Source organism: Pimephales promelas, chromosome 2, assembly GCF_988280905.1.
Source record: "Pimephales promelas chromosome 2, fPimPro1.hap1.1, whole genome shotgun sequence".
NCBI lineage: Eukaryota > Metazoa > Chordata > Actinopteri > Cypriniformes > Leuciscidae > Pimephales > Pimephales promelas.
In genome coordinates this window covers 5,357,094-5,369,244 of record NC_142770.1, presented here as the reverse complement: position 1 = coordinate 5,369,244, position 12,151 = coordinate 5,357,094, and the positions used below count along the sequence as shown (strand labels likewise).

Below are 12,151 nucleotides of genomic sequence, written 5' to 3'. Positions count from 1 at the left end.
ATCTGATACAGAATAGCAGCCCTGAACTCTTGTGCATTTTCCTTAAATAGAGCCAAACCTTACCTGATCTAATCACCAAATTTACCTGATTCAATCACCAAACTACAATGGACCAAATCCCCCCACCATGCTTACTGGGGGAAGGAGAGTTTGCATTCAGACAAAATGTAGAAGGTCTCACAGCTGAAAATGACATGCCTGGATAACAATAAATACAGCTCCTGAGAACAGTGTACCACAGGCACAATTAAGGTATCTTTGGAAAGAAGACAGTTGGGACTTTACTAACAATCAATCAGATTTGATAATGCTCAAACAGAAAAAAAGTTATAAAAGTTAAAAGTGCCTCAAAAATAATGTGCGCCACAAAAATGTTTTAGTATTTCATGTACAAATATATAAAAATAGACCTGGAGTAATTCAGATAGATAAAGGATTGAAAGCAACAAGTCTCATCAGTTTATATTTCAAATTTGAGGAAGATATAATGAACAATGGGGTTCCTGCAAACTTTTTTCCAAGACTATGTCAGTTCCCTTTCTCCCTCCCCCTGCCTGAGGCACATCCCCAGAAATAACATGCCCAAACTAAAATATTTGCAGTTGCTCAACTATTTGCACTACATGCACAATTTAGACATGTTAAAAAAGAAGACACTTTAGAGTGTATTACCCAACTGTTAAAGTTGAAAAAACTTACACAGACAAAAAGTTATAGAATTTAAAGTGTCTTGAAGATAATTTATACTGCATGTAATATTTTACAATTTCATGTAAAAATAAATGAAAACAAACCTGTAGGAATCCAGTTAGGTAATTGATTGAAAGACATAAGTCTCATCAGTTTATATTTCAAATTTGAGGAAGATATTATGAAAAATGAGATTCCTACAGTATTTTTTCCAAGACTATGTCCAGGTACCAAGAAACCTCCTTGGATACATCAAAAAGCAACCTAATGACCAAATGTTATGCAGGGCACTGCAAGCTATTTCAGTCAATTCATAAAATAATGCAATTATAAAATAATACACACAACCATTAGACTTTATGCAAGTGATTTATTTGCACAACAGAACAAAAAAAATATATATGTAAAATACATAAATAAAATATTATGAAATATAAAAAATAAATAACTGAGGTTCTTTGCAATAGAAAATACAAGTGATATAAATACTGTACTTTGTTGGCTTGGCCTTCATATATTGCTTTAGTCCATTCCTAGCTTTTGATGCCACCATCCTCTTGTGAATTGCAATGTTCTGAAAAGTATGGAAAAAGTGAAGAATAGTGAAGAAACTGAGAGCTTGCATCTCTGGCTGGTGCTTGGATGCCATTCTTCATCTGAAGATTCAACTTGATGGCTGTTGCATGGGAAAGAATGGAAAGATAATTAGCACTGCATGTCAAGTAAATAATTCTGTTTAGTTTCTATATAGCTGGCCATTCATTCAACAATCAAACTGATGGGCAGTCGTTTACACAGCATTCGTACTAAAGCTCATCCATTCAATCAACAATCAATGGCCAGTGATATAGACAGCATTCATATGGATGACCAGACAAAGAACCAACAATCACACTGATGGCCGGCCATCAGACAGGAATGTGGCATTTTGAAAGCATACAACTCCTTCCTATATAGCACATATTTTCTGCAATTCTTCCCACCAATTTCTGCAAAAAAAAAAAAAAAAAAAAACAACAACAATATATATATATATATACATTTACAGTACAACATACATCATATTTACAGTACAAATATTTGCATTTGTACTATAAATATTATGTATATTAGACTGTAAAAATATACAGTATGTGTGCTAGGAAAAAATGTATATTGCACAGGTGTCCAGCCCCTCCATCCTTCAGATAGCACACCACATGTGCCAGAAAAAAACGGCAAACAACTGCATAACCGTTCAAAGCATATAAATACATATATACAAATAAATAAATGCATATAAAGTAACGCATAATCTTTTCAGACACAACTTTACACATTGCATTTTCCGTATGAAACAACTGGAAACCAAACACTCTCTCTCTCTCTCTCTCTCACCCACCCACACACACACAGACACACATACGTATAATGTGTGCATGTTACATAAGTTATGTATAAAGCAACTCACCGAAAATTGGATAATCTTTTCCGCCCTCAAGCATAATTATCACCGTCGTCACGATCTTCTCATCACTCATCTTCTCATCAATGTCGACATAATCCATCTTCGAGTGATCTCGAATAACTACTTCAGCAGAAAAATACTTCTTTTGACAAATTATTTTATGACAGTCTGCATGTCTGCACGAACAGATGTTTGTTGACTAGCTACCTCTTAGCTTGTTATCTTAGCTCTTAGCTATAGCAGGCCTGTCAAAACATGACCGCGGTGGGTGTGGCTGTGGCTCTGCAGAGCATGAAGTTTAGCTCCTCTACCGGACGGAGAGCAAATAAAAACATATGTTCGTGTGAGAAATTCAAACTTCCCGGGCAACGTTGGAATCGTGCACTGGTTGGCTACATGTTTTACCAGTCATATCATGTCGTTTCTTTTATTGGCTTTCGTTATAAAGACAGAATTGGCTTGTTTGGGATGAGCAAATTCTGCGCAGAATCGATCACCGGTGATCAGCGCGAGATGCATGCCGGTTAGAAATGTGTCCGAGAACGTTCCGCCTGGCTCTGATGTCATGCCGACGTATGTCAAAAAACTCTCGCGAGCGCAAGGCGGAAGGGTCGGATTCTGCAGTCGCGCGCAGTTGCTCTCCACCGACTGCGCTGATCAAAAGCATGATGGGAAACGACTTGCTGACGACACAGCTTAATGCTCATTGGTTTAAACAACATGATGAAGGTAAATTCCATATTCAAATTCTCCAAATCAAGGCCATGTTTTTTTTTTTTTTTTCAAATTGAAACTGATATATTGTGAATCTCTTAAACGAGTTAAAAATAAGAATGCTATAGTCAGTAATTCAAATATACTAGGCCTACTCTAAAATGTTCAAGTGAAAAATAGCTCTCATTTTATAGATGATGAAGTTTGTAAGTCTGTCTATTTAAGCTAAGCTTATTTTGATTTATTTATTTTATTATTAATTTTATTCTGATGTTTATTTATTTGTCGCTGTATAATAGGCCTATTTGTTTCACGAATTGTGGTGCTTGTAGGTAGGCTATGTTTGTAACTTGCATTCTAATAAAAAAGTAAAATAAATAAAAATAAAAGAACAACAGATAAATTGTTCTCTTTTAAAATGTTTGATTTTAAAACTGATATCATGTTTTATGTGTATACATATGGGTGAATAAACTCTCTGACAGTGCCATATGGGTTATATTTCATTTTTGTTAAAACAATAAACACGTCTGTATTAAAGAAAAAAAAAGATTGATAAACACATATTTAACAAGTACTTTGGGTGTCTTGTTCATTATATTTATGTTTATATAAAAGCAACAGAACTTAAATCACATCCAGTTTATTAGCAACACGTGCACGAGCGTGAATCCCGTTAATCCCGCGATATCCGCCTTTGATCTCACAGGTGTCTGATTCACTGCGAGAACCGAGATCTGTCCGGCTTTATTGCGCTTTTTTCACTCCTCCCCTCACTGCAGCCGCCTACTCTCGACTACATTGCAGGCGAGGCGAGGCGCATCTCAAACAAGCCTAATGATATGATGTGCATATCATGACGTCAAAAAAACGGACTGCAGTGTTTGCATATTTTGAACTAGATATCGCTTATCTTTGTATTTGTGTGTGTGTGCGCGGTCGTAATTTGTTCATTACACTCTAAGCAACACACCCATATAAGGGTCTGCTACCGGGAGTCTGTTTTCTATGGACTATTTTATTGCATAACAAAACCGCATGATATTCACCCTGAAGAAACGCGATGTAAACAAAGGAATTACCATGGATATTACAACATTATTTTTTCTTTGGACAAAAAATGCTCTATGGGATGTTATTCAGTGGACCCTCAGCTTTCCATTCAATCTGGAATTTTTAACAGTGGATGCGTGTCTGGCTCGTTATTACAAAATAATGGTGAGTACTCCGTTTTTGTTTACGTGCGTTCTTATGTGTACTGCTTACCTAAATGCAAGAAATACATTTGTTATAAGCTTTCCATCGAAAAACAGTGCACTGACATCGATGCCCGAGGCTTAGACCTTTAAAATTATATATAGTTTGCCAAGATTAATGATCTTCTTTCATGTTAAATCCATTCATAAACATTAAACTAGTGTGGGGGGGGGGGGGCTTCAGAGCGCCGTCGGTTGCCCGAAGGTTAACTGGTTAACTCAAAGACACACCCTTTTGTGTGCAAGATATTTCTATATTCTTAAAAACCTTATTACCTTTTCTTTAACTTCTTTGGAAATGAGACATTATTACTAGTCACCCTGAGACTTTCAAAATGATATCAAACACTTCACAAAGATTATCACATTCACATTTAAAACCGTCTTGTGTGAGTTTCCTCTGCAAGAGTGTGTGTGTGTGTGTTTGTTGTTCAAGCAAGGTCTTCTTGTCTTCAGAAGACACTGGTCACTGATTACATCAACCAGTTCCAGTTTTCCAGTCTTACAAGTTTTAACATTATGTAACCAATTGTATATCGACATGAAATATTTGTGAAAAATCACCTACATGCATTAAGTCAAGTCAAGTCACATTTATTTACATAGCGCTTTTTACAATACAGATTGTATCAAAGCAGCTTCACAGTGATAACATGAAAACAATACAACACAGATCAGTAATATTGTTGAATATTAAATGTCCCCAACTAAACAAGCCAAAGGCAAGGCAACAGTGGCAAGGAACCAAAACTCCATCAGGTGATTGAATGGAGAAAAAAACCTTCAGAGAACAGAGGCTCAGTCGGGGGCCAGTTCTCCTCTGGCCAACGAAAGAACAGTGATTACAAAACAAACTGGATCGAAACATTAAGAAAAATTGTCCATTTCCATCTGTTTGGAAGTCGAAGTAATCACGCCGGTTTGGAGATGAGATGTTGAGGATCAGTGCCGATGGCTGTCGTGTCGATGAGGCAGGTGTTGTGCCGCATACACCGGCGTCATGTATTACAGTCTGTTAGCCGACATATATTTATGTATGCATTGACCTGTGTAACATTTTATATCATTGTGTTGTAAACTTGTTGTATGATGGTCTGTGTGTAGTTTGATTTGAGTTATGACCACTAGTAATCGTATTGAGAATGAGGTGTTGACGTCATTTTACAGTGCCCCTCCCCTTTTCGCCATGTTGGTAGGATTCCCACGACAAAACAGTATTGATTACGTGTGTTTTTAGCTCGGTAGTAGAGGAGTTTCTCGCAATACCGCACTGTTTTACCATGCCTGGAAGTAACTGCTGCATTAAAAACCGATAAAAACCCTGGTAACCGATAGCGTCACCTACCATCATGGCCGAATGGCTCAGACCCCGCCCAAATAGGCACGTGACTCCTCATTCTCAATACGAGTGCATATGATTATGCTAATAGAAGTGTCTTTTCTCATGCGGGAATAAATCACCACCACGAGTATTCGATTAACATATTTTATTGATTAAAGTGGAAGAGATATGGATGATGCTTACCATGTTGTGATGAGTCGTTGGCCAAATCTGTTCGGTTGAACATCCGGTCTATTTAGGTCTTGTGTCCGCGCCAACTAGTGGTGCGTTCATGTGACTGACGTCACCGGAGAGTTTCTCATAGGCTAGTTTTTAAGTTATGGGTTTTCTTTAAATACATACTTTGTATATGAAGAGTTCAGATGCAAAAGCCTCTAAATGCCATTTGAAATTTTCTTCTAAAATGATCATTTTTATCAAGCTTATATATTCAAGTTCAGTAATTTCACTTAAATGACAATTAATAGGTAATCCTCATTGCAATTTAAGTGAAATTACTGAACTTAAATATACAAGCTTGATAAAAATGATCATTCTAGAAGAAAATTTCAAATGGCCCTTAGAGGCTTTTGCATCTGAACTCTTCATATATATATATATATATATACTTATATATATATATATATATATATACTTGTGGATATGATTTATTACATATGTTTATTTGTATTTATTACTTTTGTTATTGTTTTTGTTTTCTTTATTATTATTATTATTATTATTATTATTATGCATTCCTGTAAGTGTATAAAATGTGTTACCTTTAAGGTGGTATGTTCCAGAGTAGGAGGAGTCGGGGCTATAAAATGACTCCAGAAAGTTATTAGGGGAGTTCAGAGATAGGAGGTGAAGGAGGGTCTAGAGTAGACAGACCATGGACTGCTTGTGAGTTTGTAACTCTGGGAAAATACTACTTATGTATTGCTTTTGCACAGGTCAGGTTATGCTCTTTTGCTTGACCTTATATTTGTGCAGTCATATATTTGGTTGCCTCTAAGTTTTGTTTTTGTTTTTCTGTTTTTTTTCCCCCACAAATTCTGAGTGACTGTCACCCTGCACTGCAATAAAAGCACTGTTAACCCTGACCAACTGTTTCCTCTGTCAATGGGAGCCTCCAACCGCTCAAGGCATTCATAACATCTATAGTGTGTTATGTGTATGCTAGGCCAAAGAGATGTGTTTTTAGTCTAGATTTGAACTGACAGTGTCTGCTTCCCGGACAATGTTAGGAAGATTGTTCCAGAGTTTTGGTGCTAAATATGAAAAGGATCTATACCACCAGCAGTCGATTTTGATATTTATTATCAACTAGCCGGAGTTTTGAGATCGCAATAGACGTGAAGGACTATAATGCGTTAAGAGCTCGCTCAACTGCGGAGCTAAACCATTTAGTGCTTTATAAGTAATCAGCAATATTTGAAAATTTATACAACGTTTAATAGGCAGCCATTGCAGGGTTGACAGAACTGGACTAATATGGTCATACTTCCTGGTTCTGGTAAGAACTCGAGCGGCTGCGTTTTGGACTAGCTGAAGTTTGTTTATTAAGTGTGCAGGGCAACCACCCAGTAGAGCATTACAATAATCTAGCCTTGATGTCATGAACGCATGAACTAAATGTTCCGCATTTGTCAATGAGAGCAAATGGCGTAATTTAGATATATTTTTAAGACGTAAAAATGCGGTTCTACAGATACTCGGCACATGACTTTCAAATGAGAGATTAGTATCAAAGAGCACACCCAGGTTCTTAACCGATGACGAAGACTTAACAGAGCAGCCATCAAGTGTTAGAGAGTATTCTAAGCTGTTACGTGCATGTGTGACACTCACAAAAATAGGTTTTGTTTAGATTATTATCTTTTGTTTTCTTTCCTTTTATTGTAAGTTTAATATTGAGAGAATACACAGAAGCGCACAATGACAGGCTGTTTCATAGAACAGACACTAGGGGGCAGTACCTTTCAGTCGCGTCACTCGGGGACCCTTCGCGAGGCGCGGAAGAAAACGAGCTCATATTCCGGTTGAATGGAAAAAAGCAACGGTTGTCCCGTGTCTCTTCTAACCGAGTCATATATTCAATATTTTCAGGTTAGTTTCACAACTTTTATATGACTACAAAGGGTTATAATCTAATTTGAATTCCCGAGTGATGTGTGTTTGACAAGCAAAAGGTATTTTTATTGTGTAAATTGTAAAGTCTAAAGAACTAATGCCCGCACTAATGTTTCCTTTTATATATTCCTAACGGCTCAGGATATTTCTGAGTTATTACTGTGTTATGTGTAAAGTAACTGTGTGTGTAAGACTATACATTACGGGTAATAAATAAAACGCTAACGTACAGAGTAAAAGCAGTTTACAGATGTAGCTTTGGGTGAAACACACGTGGTAGCATTGAATGCATACATGTGGTAATATTAGACCGTAAAACAGTTTCAGTTCATAGAAATCGAGAGTAAAAGTTAGGAGACAAATGTTTACTATTTAAGTTTGTTCTTGTTTAATGTAATTTAATTTAACTTAACCTAACTGCAAATGGGATTTATTCTGTTATATTAAGTGAACACTTGTAAAATTTATAATAAATACAGAAATACTTGTTTATGAGAGATAACAGAGAATGTGGTTTAGAGAGAAAATGTGTGTTTAAGATAAAACTGTGAAGGTTGAGGAAATATGTGATGTGAAGATACATTTATGTGGAAATGTGTGTTTTGACGAATATGTAATTTCGTGTTATCCAATTGTTGATATTACCTGTGTTTCAGACAGTACAGAGCAACCAAAAAATAACAGTAATAATTCTTGATGGCAGAGATAAGGTTGAAATGTTGTTAATAAAAATATATTCCGGTTGAATGGAAAAAGAGCAACTGTTGTCCCGTGTCTCTTCTAACCGAGTCATATATTCAATATTTCCAGAGCACTTCGACCAGGAGTATCAATATATATCTGCTAGCGGACCCCTGGCTGGGACCCGTTACATGTGAAAGTTTTTTGTCCAATATTTAGAATCTCTGTTTTTTCAGAATTTAGTAGTAGAAAATTACTTGTCATCTAATTTTTTATATCAGCAATGCATTCCGTTAATTTTGTGAATTGGTAAGTTTCGTTAGGTTTTGAAGAAATATACAGCTGGGTATCATCAGCATAAGAGTGAAAGCTAATTCCATGTTTCCTAATGATATCTGCTAATGGTAGCATACAGGGTGAATAGCAGCGGTCCTAGTACTGAGCCTTGTGGTACGCCATACTGAACTTGTGATCGATAAGACATCTCTTAGTACTACAAACTGATAACGGTCAGATAAGTATGATTTAAACCATGCTAATGCAGTTCCACAAATGCCAACATAGTTTTCTAGTCTATTTAAACGAATGTTGTGGTCAATTGTGTCAAATGCAGCACTAAGATCGAGTAACACTAATAGAGAGATACAACCACGATCGGATGATAAGAGCAGATCATTTGTGACTCTTAATGAGAGCTGTCTCGGTACTATGATGTGGTCTAAATCCTGATTGAAAATCCTCACAGATATCATTTCTTTCAAGAAAGGAACACAGTTGTGAGGAGACTGCTTTTTCCAGTATCTTTGACAGAAAAGGCAGATTCGAGATTGGCCTGTAGTTAACTAATTCTGTAGGATCAAGTTGCAGTTTTTTAACAAGCGGTTCTATCATAGCTAGCTAAAAGGGTTTTGGTACGTATCCTACCGACAAAGACGAATTAATGATATTAAGAAGAGGATCTATGACCTCTGGAAGCATCTCGTTCAGTAGTTTAGTCGGTATAGGGTCTAGCATGTAAGTTGTTGATTTAGATGAATAAAGTTTGCAAAATTCTTCCTCTCCAATAGCAGCAAAAGAACAAAATCTTTCCTCGGGGAGACAACAGTGCACCCCCTGATGCGATACTGTAGTAGACAGTTATAATTTTGTCCCTAATATTATCAATCTTATAAGTGAAGAAATTCATAAAGTCATTACTGCTGTGTTGCTTCGACACTTCTGGGCTTGAAGCTTTCTTTTTCGTTAGTTTAGCCACTGTTTCAAATAGATACCTATAGGATTATGTTTATTTTCTTCTAATAGGTTTGAAAAATAAGCAGACCTCGTTTTTAAGGCCTCTCTGTATGCAATCGAGCTCTCTTTCCATGAAATCCGGAATACCTCTAATTTAGTTTTCTTCCAGTTACGCTCCATTTTTCCATTAATGCTGCATATTTATACCTGAGAATGCTTTGACACGTTTGCACAGTGAATGATGAGGGAACGTCTGCCAATTCCATCAACTGCATTAAACGTATATAGTTATAATTTGTATTATTTAAAATTACTTTTCAAATTCCAAAGCTGATAGAAGCTGGCAATACTGACCTGGTAGCCTTGAGTAAATTAACTTGTTTAAGATAATGATTTATGAAACATATAATTACCAGTTAAGCCTATGTTTATTTTCTTCACTGACACAGACGAAAATGAAAAGAATATCAGTCAAAGTTCAGCTTTAGAAGGGGAATAAAATGAATAAGGCAGGATAAGGTGACTGAGAGAAAAAGGAAAAATGTAGATGAGGAGAGAGCAGGTATTGACAAAATAACATAATGCCCACTGACATGGTTTTAAAGTTATTTATTATCCTTTTTTTGTTTGGCCTTCAAAAGTGTTAAATTGCATGTCAGAGAAATAAAAAAAAATTCGGGGGAGCATGCCCCTCAACCCACCTAAATACCTTACTTTTTAATGCACATGTCTGTGGGTGGGGCTGGGGATGATAATGTGGGCTAGCGTGGCTACAGTGCCAGGGCTCAATTTTTGTCCCAGTGTTAAGCAATTTTAACAGTATCATCATCATATCAGTGTAGATGGACCAAAATAAAACCATTAAAACCGTCCCACGGAGAGTCATTTTTCCCTGTTGTACCTACACAAAATTTGAGGGTTCCCCCACCTACCAAATCCCACTTTGACCACTGCTTATACCCTTGACTTTTTTGGGGGGGGATTTTCTCTTCGTTTTTTCACTCGAAATGATATGTTGTATGCTTATGAGTTCAGCCGTAGCTGGTTATCCTCAGACATGCTCTAATACTCTTTAGATATGGATTTTACAAAATGTCAATGGGAGAAATTAATGGGATACTTTACTTCCGGCTCTCTCAGGCTGTGGGCGGGACTGTGATGCTCTATTCAGTGTGCAATTTGAAAATGCATTCTGAGCTGATCACATGCCCATCCTGTCTTTACACTGCTGACTAGCCTGAATAAAATAGACAGGTTATTGTCTACTGGTTTATCCAGCCTTTATAGAGCTCTGTTGGTTGAACATGATGATTTGCAGAATACAAATATACAGTTTTTGCAGTTAATTTTCCACTTTCTAAAGTTAATTATTATTGAAGTCATTTTTTTCAATGAAAAACTATAGGCCCACTCACATTTTCACTGGCCCACCCAAAATTTAATTTCTGCCTACGCCACTGCTTAGGTCGTCTTCGAATCCACTTTTACAAGTTTAACGACGAGAAAAGAAAGATGGCAGCCTTTCAACAGAATCACAGTTTGATCAATAGTTTGATCAGTGTCTCATGGCGACTCCTGCATACACCACATCTTCCTCCTCTTGAACTCTCTGAAAGAAAACAAAAACACACATTCACATCACAGATGTGGTTATCAAGAACATTTTTAGACAGACTAAAAACATTTTAGTGCTTTAGTGTGTTATTGCACACAGAAGGGTGTGTCTTCTTTGAGTTAACACCTTCTGGTCATTTGTCATGAATGCAAATTTCCACTGTTTTTTGCAAATGGTCAACTTCTGCCCCCAGTACGTCTGGGGGGTGAACACATTAAGTTTCCACTGTAAACTCATGTTTTACATAGCCTTCAAAAAATTAACCCAAAGTTCTGTTGTGTGATGAACTGTATACATGAAGACAAAAAGGCTACAAACAAAAGGATTAGGATGTTAGGATCTCCCACAGGAGATCGACCTTAACTGGGAGGAGCAAGCTTGTCCAAATGACCAGTTTTTTAAGAGCAAGCGTTTTGCGAATCCCATGGTGAACTTTAAAATTTGAGAAGCAGTCTAAAGTAAAATGATGTGTTTGTGAGCGTGTCAAGTTATTTGCAGGCGTGCAACATAGGTGGGGGTTATGCAAATGTATCTTCTAGTGACGTGGAACCACAAAGCAGTAGGATTCGAAACAAAACGTCTCGTATAGTCAGTTCAGAGTCGATTCTTTCTATTGAGAGACAATAACTTTATTTATCGTTCACTTTTGACTTTACAACTTTGCAGAAAGTTAACATTCAAAAACTTTAAGGACATATTTCATATACTCCAGTGCTCTAAACATAAACCAGCACCATGTATGTGCGCATATTTCATCATATCTTGTTCAAATGAAATGTATATGTGCAAATAAGGACACTGATACAGCCGTACGTCTGATCATAAACGCAACTGTGGCAAGCAGGACGAGGATTAATGATTAACGATGAACTGTGAGACGCATCGCTCTCGTATCTCTCACGGAGGAGCGGAAGCATAAAAGGAGGAGCGACGACAGTGGAGATCGAGAGAGGCCAGGCCTGGATTTTATTTAATATTTTGTTTAAAGTTCAGAAAATTTATGTAGCCCCTTAACTGTCACCGTCCCGCTACCGGGACGCCTAACTTTACTTCACTAT

The 12,151-nt window shown here is 36.9% G+C and overlaps 1 protein-coding gene and 1 long non-coding RNA gene across 2 annotated transcripts in view; one reads left to right on the top strand and one right to left on the bottom strand.

Moving 5' to 3' along the window:
* The window catches only part of LOC120474283 (titin), a 164,302-nt gene that overhangs the window by 75,918 nt on the left and 76,233 nt on the right, over positions 1-12,151 (top strand). The gene's annotated exons all lie outside the window — the stretch shown is intronic.
* LOC148995761 (uncharacterized) lies at positions 911-2,876 on the bottom strand. The gene is made up of 2 exons (XR_016146966.1): positions 2,141-2,876; positions 911-1,366 (listed from the first exon to the last, which is right to left on the bottom strand). It is a non-coding gene; the product is annotated as an uncharacterized LOC148995761 (long non-coding RNA).